Source organism: Suricata suricatta, chromosome 13 (assembly GCF_006229205.1).
Source record: "Suricata suricatta isolate VVHF042 chromosome 13, meerkat_22Aug2017_6uvM2_HiC, whole genome shotgun sequence".
Taxonomy (NCBI): Eukaryota; Metazoa; Chordata; class Mammalia; order Carnivora; family Herpestidae; genus Suricata; species Suricata suricatta.
In genome coordinates this window covers 21,606,833-21,626,474 of record NC_043712.1, presented here as the reverse complement: position 1 = coordinate 21,626,474, position 19,642 = coordinate 21,606,833, and the positions used below count along the sequence as shown (strand labels likewise).

The window sequence follows — 19,642 nt, the reverse complement described above, 5'->3', positions numbered from 1 at the left end:
TTGGACCCTGATTCTCTTCCTGAAATAAGCCTGGGAGAAAGGATCTGATAAAGATAAAAGTGTTAATACGTTGCTCAGAAAATTCTCAGAGGATTTTCTATAGTACCAAGGTAATAATAAGGCAATAACTAAGGTAATCACTGCTATTGAGCATTAACTATGTGACATTAGGAACCTTCTTTATTTCATTAATTCTTTTTTTTTCCTTTTTTAAAATTTATTTTAAGATTTTTATTTCATTAATTCTTAAAATGACCCTTTCAAATACTCATCATGATCCCCATTTTATAAATGAATAAACTGAGGCTTCAAATAGTTAAGTGACTAAGTAGTAAGGTGGGACTGAATTCAGGTCTTGCAGATTCCAGAGCCTTTGTTCTTTCCAAGATACTGTCGTCTACTTGTTTTCTTTACTTTTAGAAAAAGCATGTATGGCAATCTCTCGCCTGTATTCTCTGACCTATGACCATCTTTAATTCTGCATGAAAAGATTAAAATGATAAAGAGATTAAAATGATTCAAGTAATCAATTTCTGATTATCTCAAGTTGCCAAACAAAGCGAACTTATCCCATGAGCCAAGACCTTTCACCAAGAAAAGGAATAAAACAAACACATTATTTTATCTTTCGTTATGTGGTTTGTGACTCCCAGTGAAAGGAACTCGGCTGTAAAATTAAGAAACGAAAACCAAATGGTTCACGATGGAGTTCTGGAATCTATTCTCTTTAACAGGTAAGGGAAATGGAAAAAACAAAAAACTGGGCTAAATACCTAAAAGGAATATGGGAATGATCGTATTGCATGGAAAGAACATGAGGGTGTGTTGCAGTCCCAGTTTTGCACAAGCCATCCATTCTTGAATCAGCCACTTTATTTCTTCTCTGAGATACAGTTTCCTCATCTGTAAAATGGAGCCAATATCTGCCTTGCTTAACCCATTAGATTAACGGAAGAATTAGAATGAGAGATGGTACATGAAAGTGTTTTATAATTTATGAGGTCTAATTATATTGCTCTACCATCGTCATTGCCCTTGGAGTCAAATGGGTTCGGGTTTAAGTCCTAATCTGGCCCCTGACTACACCTGGGATGTTGGATCAGGTCCCCTAACTTCTCTGTACTTCTACTTAACATTCATTACATGGATGTAACAAGTATTTGTTAATTGCCTACCCCATAATTTTCATTTATGAATACACAGCTGCCCCAAGGATTGCAAATACTTTAGAGGTCATCTGATTATATTTTTAGTGTCAAGGGTGAGTCTTGATTGGACTAAGGAAATCAAGGACTCCAGGCAATCTTGCCACAGTGATTGATTTATAATGATCATAATCAGATAACCAAAGAGACTGCTTGTTCAGAAACAAGCAAATTTGTTACTCCACTATCACTAATGCAAGGCATTGGAGATTTGCAGGTGAACTGGAGCTTTGGGAAAGAAGCTTCCTAGCTTTTATGAGACAGTACCTAAAAAAAAGTTATTATCTCTACTTTGACCACGATGGAGTAACTAATACCAGACTAGCCATCCTACTGTAAACAACTAGAAAACTGGACAAAATATATGTATAAAACAATTATTTCTAGACACCATACCATTGGCAGCACAGGATTGTGACACCTGATAGAAGAATAACAAATGAGTTGAATCCAATGGATTACTCCAGCTTTCTGCATGGAGGCATTTACCAGACATTGACAGAAGGAGGAGGAATCCAAGCAGACCACAGGGGTCTTAATAAGCTGAGGGCACAGAAACGAGAGTTCAGGGAGGCCAAAGGGCTAGAACTTTTACGGAGCACCAGAAAGGAATGAGGTGCATAGATAAATCACTCCATAAATCTCCATGGGGATCACCGTGAATGTTTGAGCAAATAATAAGCTTTGCATTTTTAGGGTGAGACTATACAAGAATACTTATGTGAGGCTGTAAGTTGAACAACTACCAGAACTTTTACAGAGTTAAAAAAGATTTCTTTTTTTAAATATAATTTATTGTCAAATTGGCTTACATACAACACCCAGTGCTCATCCCAACAAGTGCCCTCCTCAATGCCCATCACCCATTTTCCCTTTCCCCTACCCCCCCAATCCATTCTCAGTTGGTTTTCTGTATTTAAGAGTCTCTTGTGGTTTGCCTCCCTCCCTCTCTGTTTGTAACTATTTTTTTCCTCTTCTCTTCCTCCATGGTCTTCTGTTAAGGTTCTCAAGATCCACATATGAGGAAAAACACATGATATCTCTCCTTCTCTGACTGACTTATTTCACTCAACATAATACCTTCCAGTTCCATTCACATGGCTGCAAATGACATGATTTTAAGAAACATTTCAATCTGACCAACCAAAGTGGAGAGACCTCACGGAACACTCACAGCGTTCATTAGAATTTGCAGAAGACTACACTTTAAGAATACAGCTCAGCCCTAGAACAAAGGCTACCTTAGACGTGTTCAAACAGAGCTTTAAAAATGCCTTGAAATTATCAAAAATAACTAGAAGTAAATTAATTGCTTTCCAAAATAAATTCGAACATGATTAAAGGAAAGCAAGAAAATCTAGACACTCAACAAGGCAATCATCACCATGTCCAGAGTCCAATAAAAACTATTATTTGTGCTCAATATCACTAGTAATTAGGTAAATGCAAATCAAAATTTCACACCTACTAGAGTGGCCATATACAAAAATACGGAAAATAACAAGGGCAAGGTTATGGAAAAATTCCCACATTACAATGGAAATGTAAAGGGGAACAGACACTGTGAAAACCAGTTTAATGGTTTTTCAATGAATTAAAAATAAAATTACTATATGACCTAGCAATCTCACTTCAAGATATATATACCAAGAAATTGAAAACAGGTGTTCAAACAAAACTTGCACATGAATGCTCATAGCAACACTATTCACAATAGCCAAAAGGTAGAAACAACCCAAATGTCCATCAACTGATACATGGATAAACAAAACGTGGTATGTCCACTCAATGGAATATTATTCAGCCATGAAAAGGAATAAAGTACTGACACATGTTAGAACATGAAAACTTGAGAACATTTTACTAAGCCAAACACAAAAGATCATATATTCTATGACCCCAATTATATGAAATATTCAGAATAAGCACATCCATAGAGACAGAAAGCAGATTAGTGATGACCAGGGGGTGGGAAAAGGAAATCAGGAATGATTGATTAATGTGTATATGTTCTCTATTGGGGTGAAAAAATTGTTCTGACACTAGATAGAGGTAATGGTTGTACCACACTGTGAATATACTTAATGCTACTGAATTGTACACTTTAAAATTTTATGTTAATTTTATGTTATGAATGCTTTACCACAATTTTTTTAAATGTTTATTTATTTATTTTGAGAAAGAGAGAGCCAGGGAGGGGCAGAGAGAGAAGAAAGAATCCAAAGCAGCTCTGCACTGTCAGCATGGAGCCCAACACGAGGCTCAATCTCAGGAACTGTGAGATCATGACCTGAGCTGACATCAAGAATCAAAGCTTAACTGACAGCCACCCAGGTGCCTCTGCTTTACCACAGTTTTTAAGAATTATTATTATATGTGTCAAGGAGCAGGAAAATTCTTGTGGTTTTTTTTCCCCCTTGGTTGGAACTTTTATTATAAAACAGGGAGAAAAATCAGACAATAATAACAAACCCATGGATGAAAGAGATGATGGGATAAGCAGACAAGGACATTAAAACAGTAATTATAACTACATGAAATTATTGTATTAGTTATGTGTTGCTGTGTAACAAATTAACCCAAAATTTAGCAGCATAAATAGCAAACACTTATTATCTTATATTTTTCAAGAATCATGAATTCAGGAGTACATTAGCTGGTGCTTGTGGCTGAGAATCTAATTATTTCTTATATATTTAACATGATAAATTTGGCAATAAAATATAAAACACAGCAAAATATAAAGGGCAGTCAAAGTAAATGTGGCAAATACAGAAGTAAAATGGCAAATGTGGCAATAAATATGAGAATACCTCTTCTGGGGGCACCTGAGTGGCTCTGTCAGTTGAGTGTCCGACTCTTGACTACAGCTCAGATTGTGATCTCGGGGTGGTGGGATAGAGCCCCACTTCAGGCTCCACACTGAGCATGGAACTTGCTTAAGATTCTCTTCCTCTCCCTCTGCTCCTCCTTTGTGCATGCATGCTCGCTCTCTCTAAAATAAATAATAAATACGTTTTTAAAAACTAAAAAAATAAAAGACCTTTTCTGTTTTTTAAATTTCTTTAAAAGATAACTGGAAGAATTCTTCCACTTGCGGCAGAGTAAGTCCCTTCCTTCTGCAGAAAACAACTATAAAACTTAAATAGGAATATAGTGCTGAGACATTTATCCCAAGACAAAAACCCAGAAGACTCAGACAAGGAAGCAGAAAGCTTGCATGTCACTTCCTACAGGAGACACAAAGATCACTAGGTAAGGCTTCCCTGGTTGTCACACACTAGAATAATCTCAGGAGAAAAGCAATAGGGTTCAAGTAAGGAACTTAGAGGACACCCATCTTAGCACACTCTGGGGGAAGAATGAAGGTCAAGGGAAATAGTGTTGGTATATGAATTTATTTTTAAACTTGTTTGCAAATCAAAAACTCTCTATTAGATCACCGAGAAAAAAGTGAAATATCTGTCCCTATGGAGTTGAACACGGAGTGAAATTCTAAAATTCTCCATCTAGCAGCTCTTACATGTCATCAAACTGATTCCCTTCCAGCGAGTTGGGCTGCTCCCAGCGACTGATAACTAAGAGCCATTTGAGAGCTGTGGGAAGGCTCTCCAGACAATGTTCTTAGACAATGTCATTAAGCTTCTTGTTTCCATGAGCACCAAATTATTTGTTTTAAAAAGATTTTCTATGACCTCACATGTTTTTCAATTTTTGGACTTTTCACATCTTATTCAGAAAGCCAGCACAGCCCATGTCTGAGCAAAGTAACGAGATACGACAGAAGAACTGGGTGTGAAGCCCACCCAAGTCGTGCTGGGGACCAGGAAACTGCAGAAGCACGTGAGTGCTCACCATGAAGGTGGAACCAGGGAGGTGTGTGGAGGTGCGTGTGGAAATCTTAAGGGAGAGTAAATTTCCTGTAAGCAAGTGAAACAAATTAAGATTTAGAAATTCACGGGTTGATGTGGGGCTGGGGGAGAGGGGAAAATGGGTGATGGGAGTGGAGGGGGGCACTTGTTGGGATGAGCACTGGGTGTTATATGGAAACCAACTTGACAAAAAAGTATAAAAGAAAAAAATAACAATAAAATAAAAACTCAAGGATGCCGGATTGTGACAACATCAATTAAGCGTCTTCTGCTCTTTGGGGTCAATGTGGTTAAAACCTCCTGCCTTCTTTGGGATTTTGATGAATTTACTATCCCTCTCCTACATGGATTCCCAGCCCTTGATGTACAATGGAATCACCTGGGAAGCCTCAAAAACTTCCCATTCCTGGGACTCGTTCCCAGAAATTCTGACTTAATGGCTCTGGAGCGAGCCTGGGCATCAGCTTAGTGTAAAGTCCCCTGCTGATTCTCACAGTGCAGCAAAGCTTGAGAACTAGGTCGGTCCTGCTTTGTCACACGAAGTGTGGTCTGAGGAGCTGGTTAGAAATGCAAATCGCAGGCAACCTCTGAATCCACAGAATCAAATCTCCACTTTTTAATAAAACTCACAAGTGACTCAGATGCAAACTCAAGTGTGAGACCCGCTGGACCTTTCTGATACTTCTTCCGTTCTTCGGAGGTAGTTCTTACCCTGGACGTTACATTAGAATCATCTGCAAAGTCTTTTTTAAAAAATGCTGATGTGTGCATCTTCCCTCCAGTGATTCAGACGAAGTGTGGGCCAAGCATGGTTTTAGGTGGATTTTTTTTCATTTTTTTAAGTTCATTTATTTATTTTGAGAGAGAGCATGTAAGTGTGCACATGCTGGGAGGGGCAGAGAGAGAGGGAAAGAGAAGCCCAAGCAGGCTCCGTGCACTGTCAGTGCAGAGTTCAACATGGGGCTCAAACTCACCAACAGTGAGGTCATACCTGAGCCGAAGTAGGATATTAACCGACTATTAAGTCACCTTAACAGGTGCCTCTTTTTCATTAAAAAAACAAAACAAAACTCCTCCAGGGGAATTTAATATAAATTCAGAGCTGAGAACCATTGCTATAAAAAGAGATTCTTTTCTTCTTTTAATGTGACAGCCTTTGGTTGTAAAGTAACAATTTCTGTTAAAAACTTAGGTCCCCTGGAAGAGGTAATAGTTTAGACTATTTTTTGGCATTAGTTATCAAACATTAATGTGTGAAGGCAGCCACTGCATTGCTTATTCAAAATGCAGATTCAAGCATCTCAGCTTCAGGGAGTTTCCTTTGGTAAATCGGGAATGGGGCCCAGAATCTGCAATTTTTACAAGCCCCAGTTAGAACTCTGATGTGTGTGGTCTTAGTATCATAGTTTGAGAATCACTGGTTTAGCAAGGCAGAAGAATCAGAGAGGAGACTTTGATGGGGAAAAACAGAGAAAGGGGAGCATGTAAGTTCCCAGAGTCCCGGCTGAGGGAGCAGACAGAAGAAACGCAGAAAGAGCAAAAGATGGGGCCCCAAAGGTCATGGAGAGAAAGATGGAACTGTTGGTACAATTTCCAGGAAAGAGCCCTGAAGATCAAGGCTATGGGTACAGGCTACTTCCTGTCTGAGCAACTCCATGTTGCCTGAGGAACACCAGCATGCCTCACTGCAGTGAACTTCACCTTAGAAATCTCAAGAGAGGGAGACAATTTAGGCTTTTAATTGCTGCCTCCCAGGGACCCCTGGGTGGCTCAGTTGGTTAAGCCTCTGACTTCGGCTCAGGTCAGATCTCATATTTGTGGGTTCGAGCCCCATGTCAGTCTCTGTGCTGACAGCTAGCTCAGAGCCTGGAGCCTGCTTCCGGTTCTGTATCTCCTTCTCTCTCCACCCCTCCCCTTCTCATGCTCTGTCTCTTTCTGTATCAAAAATAAATAAAACATTAAAAAATTTTTTAAGAAATTGCTGCATCCCAGAGCTCCTGAGGTTTTCCTTGTCCCTTTTGACCCACCAGATTAAGAATTAGAAGAAACAGAAGAACTCGACTTGAAAGGACACTGTTCAAAACGCCAAATCCGTCAATGCACCTTGTCTCATAGGAGCAAAGTATGTGAATAACTGTAGGTTGAATTCTTGTAAAACAAATGATTTTTGGATCCTTATGCAGCATCACTAATGATCAGAAAACGGTAAATCAAACCACTATCAGCTATCAACTCACACCTGTTAGGATGTCTGTTATCAGATTAAAAAAAAATTTTTTTAAGTAATCTGTACACGCAACATGGGGTTGGAACTCACAACCCTGAGATCAAGAGTCACATGCTCTACTGACTAAGCCAGCCAGTTTCTCTGGGATGTCGTTATCAAAAAGACAAGAGCCAACAAGGGTTAGTGAGGATGTGAGAGAGGAGAACCTTTGTGTGCTATTAGTGGAAGTGTACAGCCTTTATAGAAAATACTATGGAGCTTCATTAAACAATTACAAATAGAACTATCTTATGATCAGCAATCCTACTTCTGAGTATATATCCTAAGGAAATGGAATCAGGATCTCACAGAGAAATCTGTACGCCCATGTCCATTGCAGCATTATTCACAGTGACCAAGACAGAGAAACAACCTAAGCATCTACCAATGAATAAATGAAGAAAATGGACTATTGTACAGCCATAAAAAAGGAAATCTTATCATTTGCCACCATAGTTCATATGGATGAGTCTAGAGGACACTATGCTATGTGAAATTAGCCAGACACAGGAGACAAATGATTGATAATTTCATTTATATGTAGAACCTAAAAAAGTCAACTCACAGAAACAGACTAGACAAGATTGCCAGGGGCTAGGTAGGAATGGGGGCAACAGGGAGATGCTGGTCAAAGGTAATAAACTTGCAGTTATAAAATGAATACGTTCTGGGAATCTAACTTACACCATGGTGACGATAGCTAAAACTATATTATATCTTAGGAAGTTGCGGGGCACCTGGGTGGCTCAGTCGGTTAAGCATCTGAGTCTTGATTTCAACCCAGGTCATGTTCTCACAGTTCATGAGTCGGAGCCCCATGTCAGGCATTATGCTGACAGCGCAGAGCCTGCTTGGAATTCTGTCTCTCTCTCTCTCTGCCCTTCCCCTGCTCACTCTTTAGCTCTCTTGCAAAATAAGTAAAAATAAAACTTAAAAAAATTATATACTAGGAAGTTGCTAAGAGAGTAAATCTTAAGTATTTTCTCCACCCCTCTCTTAACCACACACATAGGTAACTACGTGAGGTGATGGATATGTTAATTCGCTTGATGGTGGCAATCACTTCACAATGTATGAGCACATCAAATTACCATATTCCATACCTTAAATGTATACAATTTTTATTTGTCAACTATATCTCAATAAACCTGGCAGGAAAAATCACTACAGCAGGGGCAAAAGGCTTGCAATTTTTAAAAATTCCCTGATTAATTCTGCTTATCTGATTTTCTTAATGAAGGACATATATTTAATATTAACAGTTCGTGGGGTCATTACTGGATTAAACAGGAAAATGCATTTAACACATTAGGACAGTAACTGGCACCTAGAAAATTTTTTTTAAAAAGTTAGATATTATTTTTACCATGATGATGGAATTTGTCTAATCCATACCGCAGAAGTCCAATCTATACCTTTCGCCTCAGGGGTCATAACTAGTCCTAGAAGGCTTACTAAGATTTATGTCTATTATACAAGAGCATGCAGACAGGAACACAATCAGGCAAAACCACAATCTGTCAATGATTGACCAGATGATAACTCCTCAGAGACAGTGGAAGTGAGTAGAACAGCACTGATTCTTTTTTCCCTGACGAATCCATTCATAAACCATTTGGTCTCGTTCAATGAGAGCTTACTCCAAAAACACAGGGATTTAAATCTCATTAAATCCCTAATTGTCATTAGTTCTACTTCATTAGTGGGAAAGGCCCAGAAAAGGACAAAGTAACTACTAAAATCTGGGTCTGTCTCCCTAGACCAGGTTGCAACCACTCGATACGTTCCCCCTTCCTAAGTGTCCCAACAAATGTTCACGTTGCCACACTACCAAAATAAGCAAAGACAAGTTGTTTGTAAGGCGACACTCCGCAATGTCAAAATGAGACCTCTACCCCCTGAAGCAATCTCAGGTTACAGAATGGAAAGCTCTTTTTCTTAAAAGTCAGGTTCCAAACAAGTTGGCAATGTACCAGCTATTCATTCAGGAGCTGGAGAGACCTCTCAGTTCAGCGGAACCTGAGTTACCTCTTTATGAAGTAACATTCTTAATGATGAGTTGGGCTGGCAGGCAGAGCTAGAAGATGGTCAGCTTACCCACTGCAGGACTCCGTTAACAGTGTGAGCCCGTCCTACCAGCTTGAACTCGCACCTCCCTGCCTTCTTCCACCCTCAGCACCAGCGCCCATGGGCAGCCCGGCTGCTGTAGACCCCTCCCCCACCACGCCGCCCTTCTGGGTGTGATGATTTGATATATGTATACACTGTAGAGTGGTCATCACAATCAAGCTAATTAACACATCCACCACCTCACGGTTACCTGTTTGCGTGTATCTGTGTCTGGTGAGAACATTTAAAATTTATTAACTATAATCACCATGCTGTACATTAGATCCTCAGAACTTACTCATTTGTTAACTGGCACTTTGTACCCTTTGACCAGCATTTCGTCACTTCCCCCGCCCCAGCCCCTGGCAGCCTACATTCTAGTCTCTGTTTCTGTGAGTCACCTTTTTGAGATTCTTCACATAAATAAGATCATATGGTCCCTCCCTTCATTCCTAGCCATGGCGCCCTACCTGTATTTGCTGCACCCCAGGTTGGAGGTTGGAGGCCCGTTACACTAGCTGTCCCTGTGGGTGTTCTCCAATACAGGGGCCGACATTGGTGGGGATTCGCACCCAGAGTAGAACCACAAAATGACATCTGCAAAGCCAGCTAAGCCAGCCAATGATTGGAGCGCTCAAGGAAATAAAATCCCAGCAAGATTCTGATTTTCCTCCATAATTAGCTTCCTCCAGTCGCTTAGGCATCTGGTCCCTTCGAAAGATCCTACCCCATGAACTTCCCTTTGTCCTTTGTCTTGGCTCAGAGGTGTTAAGTACGTACCAGGGTGCGGGATGGCCCGTAGCTTGAGAGCGGTTTTTGCAGTCCGCATCCGGCTCCCTGGCCAGACGGCTTCTGCTAATGCTAAATGGACTGCTTGTGTCACACTTTCTGTCCCCAGGAGAGATGCCGCTCTGCCTGCCTGAGCTCCTGCCAAAGGAGTCCTGAGTTCCTGCTCAAAGAACTTCCGTAAATGCATGTTTATGCCCAGCCAGTCTCCTAGGGGTCAGCAGGTGTTTATTTCAGCCACAATAAAGGACTTGTTTTCCCATGACCTCTAGGTGTTCTGAAATGGAAAGCTCAAAGGACAAGCAGAATAACCCCATAGCAATAATAATAGAAATTCCATTTAAAAAAACCAGATTAAGGCAACTCAAATTATTGATCAAACGGAACCAATATTAACTCTGCAAATAATTGTTATAAGTCTCATCACCATTTTAAAGTTAAAAATCACATATATTAAGAAAACAACACTGAAATCCTTAGATTCTGTTTCTATCACAATAGCCTCTCCCTCTCCTGAACTTTGATGGTTCCATTGGGCTGTCAGGGTTTATCACTACGTTAATTTTTTTAAACAAGAAAATCCGGAAAGTTTAGAGACAGGAGAAGTGGGGAAGGAAGAGGAATCTTCTTACTCTTTTTATATTAGGGAACCGGAATCTATTTCTGTAGTTGAATGATGCTTCCAGTAAAACATTGCTGGATAAAGCAAGGCAGGATGCTATAGTTGAAATGTTTATCTTTGTTTCCTTCAAGTTGGATGAAGCTAGGAAATCATTCATTCATTCATTCACTGATCACTATATATTAGGATTGGGATGAACATATATATGATTTATTATCCAAACAGGGATAGCCTAGAGAATGAAAAGGATGCTTCATTATTTCTATCAAGCTGAAAGGACAGTCCTGGTATGGGATGTATCATCACCCTAATTATTGAGCACTGTCTGTAGAGCTGATATAAAATCAGAAAATGTCAATGGAATGGGTAAGGATCTGTTCATCATTCCTAGATCCAAAAATCCATGCTAACTCCCACCTAGTCTCAAAATACCGGAAGGTTCTGGTAAAACCGATTGGTTCTTTCAGGTAAAACAAAAATATGTGCTTAGGTCTTTCAACACTGATTTTTCTGGCTTGAAACAATTCTCTTGACCTAAATAGGATTCAGTTTTTCTCCTACGATTTCTGAGAACAGATTGAATTTTGACAGGTAATTCTATATTTAATTACACTGATAGATGATGAGCAGCTCACTGAGACCTAATCTGACAAAAACAAAAAACTACTATTCTCCCTCAAAAATGAGGCAATTACTGTTTCACCATTCAAAGGAATGTTACACAGATGGTAGAGATCTATTTTAAATAATCAAGCAAGACAGAGTACAAAAAATCGTGTATTTATGTTCGTATACTTACATGTGCATACAAGTAAAAATATATACATTTAGTTTGGGACAGACTTGAACATGGTTGATGTTAGTTCATAGCTCATATTTTCATAGAACAGTATTTAGAGTTTAGAAATAAATTTTGCCCGCCTTATCACAGTTGATTCTCCCATCAGCTGGCTTAGATAGCATCCCTATCCCAGGCTTACAGTTGAGGAAACTAACTACTATAAATAGACACAGACTAGCACTTCTCACCCTGTTTTCATCACTCTTACAATAAAACAATAACTTGGGCGCCTGGGTGGCTCAGTCGGCTAAGCCTCAGACTTCGGCTCAGGTCAGATCTCACGTTGTGGGTTCGAGCCCCGCGTCAGGCTCTGTGCTAACAGCTCAGAGCCTGGAGCCTGCTTCCGGTTCTGTATCTCCTTCTCTCTCTGCCCCTCCCCCTCTCATGCTCTGTCGCTCCCTGTATCAAAAGTAAATTAAAAAAAAATTTTTTAATGAAAAAAAACAATAAAACAATAACTCATTACCGATGTTAAAGTAATGACATTTTCCAAAATTCCTTATACTTCCATCAAACTTAAAAACTCTTCAAAACATTTTCACATATACTCACTACACTTAAAGGGACCACTATGTGCCAAGCACTGACTAGAGGCTGGAGACACAACGTGAATAAAACTGTCCCTGAATATAAGGAACTGGAAATCTAATGTTGAAGACAGACAAGGATGGGGCGCCTGAGTGGCCAGTCAGGTAGGTGTCCAACTTTGGCTCAGGTCACGATCTCACCATTTGTGTGCTGTCAGCGTGGAGCCTGCTTGGGATCCTGTCTCCCTTTCTGCCCCTCCCCTGCTTGTGTGCGTCATACATGCATGCGCTCTCTCTTTCTCTCTCAAACATAAATAAACATTAAAAAAAAAAAAAGGCTGACTCGGAAACTGGTCCAGTTCAGCTGATAAAGGAAAATGAAGGAGCTGCAAAGAGCAAAGGGCATGAAGGCTGGGCTACGGAGACCACACACGGCATCACAAGGGTGTAATGCTTGCAAAAAAAAAAAAAAAAAATGGGAGTTTGCCAGAAGGACAAAGTGTGCAAATGCTCATGACCTTGAGTCAGGAAACATCAGGTTATGTTAAAGCAACGGTACATTGGTTTGTAAATAGTTGTAGCAAAGGATGTTTTTCAGGATAGGATCCTGGATACGATGGGAGGCTGGAATATTTGGCTAAGGAAGTCAAAATTCCTTCTATAGGCTTAGGGTGCCAACAAAAGGAGAAAGAGGTGAGGTGGGAGACAGTGAAACACCCAGGGAAGCAAATGCACTAGGCTTGTTTGGGACCTAAATGTAAGAGAATGAAGAGGATAGCATTGCTAGGCAGTAAATGTCTTTAAGACAGAAGTCAGTAGGATTCGGGGTCTGAATGTGGAAGATGAGTAGTGAGAAGAGAGCAAAGGTACCTCTAAATTCTTTGAGGAGATGTTTCATGATCCCAGACAGGGCACACAGAGGGACGAACAGATTTCCAAGGGACACTAGGTTCAGTTTCGTGTTTACTGAGTATAAGGGGCCCATCACCTGTCAGGTGGCAAGACCTAGAGGGAACGGACAATAGCCTCCTGAAGTTCAATAGAAAATTCTAGGCAGTACTTTAAGCTTTGAGAGTCTTTAATATGAGGCCATAGGTGAGGCGAATATAGAAGGGTTTTCATTAGAGAGGGGAACAGAAGGCTCTTTCCACTGGGGAGAGGGAGGAGGGGTTTTAAACAATAGAAGGTCATTACAGTGTTTTCTATTAGAAAGCTAATTAGTTGGAAATCGATGTTTTCATTAAAATGTAGCAAAAAACCTTCCCCCTCCCTTTGTTTTATTAGGAAACATATACATACCTCCACATGATTTCCCCCTTTAAAATGGACTTTGAACCACATATATGGAAAAACAAGATTGGAGGAAATCTTTCTTCCGTGATGTCAAATTGATGAATGTGTGGTGACCTTTCATAGAGAGAGATGCACTAGGGAAAAAGGGGCTTGTTTCTAGAAGCCCCATAGGACTGACATTCACAGTTTCTTGACAGCTCCAGGGCACCCTCTGAGATCACAACATTTCATTCAGCTCCTCCGTGTACTTGTATCTAAACAAATAGTTTCAACTTCCACCACCCATGTTCTCATCCCTTTCAAATATCAGATGTAGATTTCCCCATGGCCAGCAATAAAGCCAAAGAATGACTGAACCCCTAGTTAGCCCTGGGAAACAGGCCACACAATAAGGAAGAGGGAGATTATTTCCCTAAGCGTCTTGTAGTGAAGTCACATTTGGCTTTGTTCTGACTGTACACATGGCCTGTAAGATTGGATCCTATCATCTCAGGAAATGACTTACTCTGGTGGGAATATGGTTCTGACCTTGGGCCACATTATGGGCTGAACTGTCCACTTCCCCAAAATTCATATGTTGAGGTTTTAACCCCCAGTACCACAGAATGTAAGACCTGTATTTGGAGACAAGTCTTTAAAGAGATAATTAGGTTAAAATAAGGTCTTTAGGGTGGATAGTAATCCAATAAGACTGGTGTCTTTATAAGAAGAGATTTGGGCGCTGATGTGCACAAAAGAAAGACCACAGCAGAAAAGTAGTCACCTGCAAGATCAGAAAAGAGGCCTCAGAAGAAACCAAACCTGCCAACATCTCGATTAGTTTTGGACCTCCAGCCTCCAGAACTGTGAGAAAATAAATTTCTGTTGTTTAAGCTACCTAGTCTGTGATATTTTGTTATGCAGCCCTGGGAACCAATACAGGCAATTACAAATGTGGTGTAAAATACGTACCAAGGATTTCCCAAGATGCAGTTAAATGGGAAAAAAAAAAATCAGGCTTATTTTATGAGTAGAGTACTGATGATGCTCAATTGTATTGTGTACAAATCTATTAATCAGTTGGTAAGTTCTACAGAAGTCTAACCATCCAGGAGAGAAGCGAGCGTCGGGGTGCTCGGGTTTTATATCACCTTTGCTACAGAACTTACTGATGGTGAGTGGCATTACACCTTGTCTGTGGCTCGGATGGGATCTGGCCTGTGTCTCTTGTACCTTTTTTTTTTGAGAGACAGAGAGAGACAGCATGAACAGGGGAGGATCAGAGAGAGAGGGAGACACAGAATCTGAAGCAGGCTCCAGGTTCTGAGCTGTCAGCACAGAGCCCGACGCAGGGCTTGAACTCATGAACCGTGAGACCATGACCTGAACCAAAGTCATCTGACTGAGCCACTTAAGAGCCCTGAGGAAAGTATTTTTTTTTATTTTTTAACACAACATTCTGAATATAATGACATTTCAGAAGCAGAAAAAAAACACTTGTGGATAATGTCTCTGCTAGTGGGACCAAATATGTTTTTCCCGTTCAATTTGTCACCAAGTCCTATGGATACAACTTTTGAAATAGGACTTACCTCTGTTTTCCCCACCCATACTGACTGCAACTGCCTTCGTTCAAAACTGTAATTTCTGGTCCATTCTATTATCCACCTAACTAAACCTTTCAGAGGGAATGTAACATTGTGGAAAGTTGCTGAGTTAGAGTCCCAGCTCTGCCATTTACAAATTGTGTGACCTCCCCCAGATGGAAGCCTCAAATTTTCATGATTAAAACAGAGGTAATAACAGTATTCTCCTCACGGGGCTGTTGGGAAATTTAGTGAAATAACAAGTAAAAAGGATTTGGTATAGTACATAGTAGAATACTCAGAAAGTATTATGTATATTATTATTAACCTTTTAAAATGCATCACCTTACAACGTTTGGTCATGTTCTCTTCTGCATAAGTCCACCAGCCAAGATTTTCTTGTGCTTGGTTTTCTTGTAATTGATATATTTTTTAAGCTCTTATTTTTATTTTTTAAAGTTTACTTATTTATTTTGAGAGAGAGACAGCACGAGCTTGGGAGGGACAGGGAGAGAGGGGGGGAGAGAGAGAGAATCCCAAGCAGGCTCTATGCTGCCAGTGCAGAGCTTGATGTGGTGCTTGAACTCACAAACTGTGAGATCATGACCTGAGCTGAAACCGAGTCAGACGCTTAACCAACTGAGCCACCCAGGTGCCCCTGTAATTGGTGTTGTGAAAACCATAGACAAGTTGAATTTCCTGTTTCAAATATCACAGGTTTCTCCTGCCCGCCCGAGTCTCCTCAATGAAGGGACCCAAGCTCCCTATGTGAAAAGCCAGGTCCTAACTGACTGGGATTTCCCAAGCCCCCACTGTAACCCAGTCTCCCTGTGACACCAAGCTCCTAAGTTCTTTTTCCAAAGTGCAGAACTCACGTTTCCAATCCTTCAGTGGCCTCTTCCAATTTGAGCTGAAGCCCAGATGCTTCCATGCAGCCCACATTGCCTTCGTCAAGCTAGCTGCCTGGGCCTCCACACTCTCCCCTCCCGTCCTGAGGCCCAGCACAGGCCCGAACGAACAGCAGGTGCTCAGTAAATGCTTGGTCAATGAGAGGAGTATCCGAGAAACACACGTGAGCATTAGCCTGTCGTAGCAGCTTCCTAGGGCTGCCCTCACAAACTACCACAAATTTCTAGGCTTAAAACAACAGAAAGTTCTTGTCTCGAAGATCTGAAGCCCAGAAGTCCGAGATCAAGGTGATGGCAGGAGCATGCTCCCTTTTTAATGAAAGAACTGGTGACCTAGGCTCTGGTGAGAGGAACCCGGGGATTTGGAGGCACTTCAGGAGCAGCCCATGTATAAAGCTAATAGCACCATCTGACATGGAGGGGCGGGGCCAAGGGGAGAAATATCTGTATTAGATTTTGCTTGTGTGCCGCAGCTCTGGACAAAGAGTTGCACAGCAGGAACTATAGCAGTAACAGGAGTGGTCACTGGTAGGACTGTGTAGGCTCTTGTCATCGTCGGGGTCATCTGGTTGTGATAAGAGCAAAACCACATTTGTGTGCTCACCCACATGGTCTCCCAGTGAGTGCCTGGTGCCTGCCGGCTGCATATTGGTCTCTGGCTTATCAGATACTCCTTGCTACGTTCACATAGGAAAAAATACCTTCCTTTTACAGTGTGCGTGTTAGATGTGGATACAGGAAAAGATTGATTCGCAGAAGAACTTAGCTGTTGCAACTTAGTTGATAGAAGGAAGAAAGGTCGGCCTGTCCAGCTGGGAGGAAGTCTAGTTTTGGGGTCACCCCTCCAGGGTCCTGTTCCTTTGGGCAAGAAGAGCACAAACAATTGTATTTGTATTTGGAAGACCTGACAGATAGCCCTTGCCAATACATGGACAGGTCCTGAAGGAAAAACGTCACCCATAGGATCCAGGATGGATCGAGGTACGTCCCTTGAAAGCATCTTTGTATGAGCTACAGAAAGGCATCCCTTCGGTGGAGACATCAGGAAAAGATGCCCACTCTGGACTGATCCAACCCTGTGGGAGCACATTTCGATGAGCACAGCAGGGCTAGATGCCGCCTGCCATTTCTTCCTTGGGTCAGGCACCTTTCTCTGTCACATGGACAAACTTTACAGCTATTTAAAGTGGCCCTGGGTCATCATTTATAGGTGAAATGCAGTCAAGTTGTCAGGGTATGGACCATGACCAATAGGGCATCATAGCACCTGATAAAGGGGTTTATTGTCACCCTCCCAGAGCTGACTCAGAGTAAAATAATAGCAGGTTTTTGGAAGCTACAAATGGAGGCAGATGAATGGTAACCCAGTTACCCAAGAACGGTGGATCCTAAACCAGCAGTGAGGGGAGTCAGGTCACTACCAGAGTTGCACCACAAATAGGTCCTTGCCGCAAACAGAATTCCCAAAATGCCATCAGAATTCCCATTCCAAAGGGGATCAGACATGGCTTCTCCCAGTTCCTTCATATGGCCTTTACTTTGAACCAAGCTTCATTTACAGTCATAAGAGTGCTGTTCTTCAAGAGAGGCCACTGGAAGCCTGGAAGGGACCTGCTAGCCCTGTGGAGTGGACGAGAAGATCACAGGAAGCCCACCCAGCATTCAGCTCCCTCTGATACCTTGAGCTGAGGTGGGATGGGGGAGATGGATTGTTGCACTAGCAGACAGAGGTTTGTAATCTCCAAATGGGGCTATGGAAGCTACAAAGTCTTTGGTGGAAGAGTTCCAAGACAAAGTAACCTCTGACATCCCTTGTCATCCGGGTTTTCGGAAGCCTTCGAACAACCTGGTCCATTATGCTCCCCAGGAAGCTTGTGGCTACAGGGACTTAGGCAAACCACCAGTCTCTGTCTCCTGCTCTTCCTATGTCAACCTCCCAGGCCCCAAGAAGAGGTTTTAAAAGGAGCTCACTTTCCCATTCCTGACCACCTAACTCAGCCAGGAAGAAAGAATTCTCAGAACAGGAGATCGTAAGTCCAAGTTTTGTGGGTAGCCCTCACTATGGCATTGCATTGAGAATCTTGCGGCAGCTCCATATGGCCACTGGGGAGTTGTCCAAGAACATGAAGGTCTTTAGCCTTCCCCAATACTTCAGCGTTAGAGTCCCTGAGATCTTTTCAGGAGAGCCATAGGTCAAAACTATTTTCATAATACTAAGACACCAGGCCTTTATCACTGCACTCATATCTGGGCTGATGGGACAAGCAATGGTGGTAAAACTGCTGGCACAAACCAAGGCAGGGACACCACACTGTGCCAGGAGGCCAGTAGTCACTGTCCTCTTTGCTGCCACACATTCACAGGAGGGAAAGGCAGTTTCACTTTAAAGTGTCTTTGAAGAAGCAGTAAAAAGTATAACTTTCATTAACCCTTGATTCTTTTTAATGTTCTGTCCCATGAATTTGGCGGTGTGCATGAAGCTTAACGCATAGAAAGTAACACGTTTGTCTCAAAGAAACACACTTGTGTAATTTTGAGTTTCAAGGTGAGCTGGCTACTTTTTTTTTTTCATGAAGCATGATTTTTACTTGAAAGAAAACTCAAAGACACATATTTGTATTCAGATTTGGGTATCTGACAGATATTTTCCTGAAAATTAAAAGTGATTCTATAACCTTAATTAAAAGAATGGACAGTATTTGTTGCCAGTTACAAAATTTGAACTTTCAAGCAAAAATTACAATTTTAGAATATTTGTACCTGTACCATGAAATTGACAGGTACGTACCAGTACTTAAAGATGTTTCTATCTTTAAGTTGTTTAAATTGTTTTTCTGAGGGGTGCCTGAGTGGTTCAGTTGGTTAAGCGTCCACCATAGGCTCAGGTCATGATCTCATGGTTCGTTGGTTCAAGCCCCGTATAGGGCTCTGTGCTGACAGCTCACAGCCTGGAGCCTGCTTCGGATTCTGTTTCTCCCCATCTCCCTCTGCCCCTCCCCCACTCATGCGTGTGCCTATATGCGCGCGCGCGTGTGCCCTCTCTCTCTCTCTTAAGAATAAATATTAAAAACGTTTTTAATTGTTTTTCTGAGACTGGTGCAGATATAGATAGTTGGGATATTTTGATGTTCACAAAATAATGCAACATTTTAAAGATCTAGATAACTCAGTGAACCAATGCTATAACATGAATGGGCAAAAGATCCATTCAAAATACCCCATAGACTTTTCATGAAACTGAGTATGAATGTTCTTTGATACAGTTTCAGATTTCACAATGCAACTTTAATTTTTAAGAATCTACCACTTGTGGGATGTCTGGGTGGCTCAGTTGCTTTTGCCTCAGGTTATGATCCCAGGGTTGTAGGATTGAGCCCCATGTTGGGCACTGCACTGAGCATGAAGCCTGCATAAGATTCATTCTCTCTCCCTCTGCCAGTTCTCCCCATGTGCTTGCTCGCTCTCTCTCTTTCTCTCTCTCTCTCAAAAAAAGAAAATACTACCACTTGTCAAGGGCTAATTTGTGGAGTAAACACTATGTGTAGGCTCCTGGGCATGGAGTGGATAGATTGCTTTTAGGAGTATAGATAATTAATCCATTGCATTAGAAAGAGAGGTGGAGTATATGGAGACAAATAGAGGCAAGGT

The 19,642-nt window shown here is 41.4% G+C and overlaps 1 long non-coding RNA gene across 1 annotated transcript; it reads left to right on the top strand.

Moving 5' to 3' along the window:
• The first annotated feature begins 671 nt into the window (after positions 1-671).
• On the top strand, positions 672-5,157 carry LOC115275815. The gene is made up of 3 exons (XR_003901767.1): positions 672-734; positions 4,278-4,460; positions 4,944-5,157. It is a non-coding gene; the product is annotated as an uncharacterized LOC115275815 (long non-coding RNA).
• Positions 5,158-19,642: the final 14,485 nt, after the last annotated feature.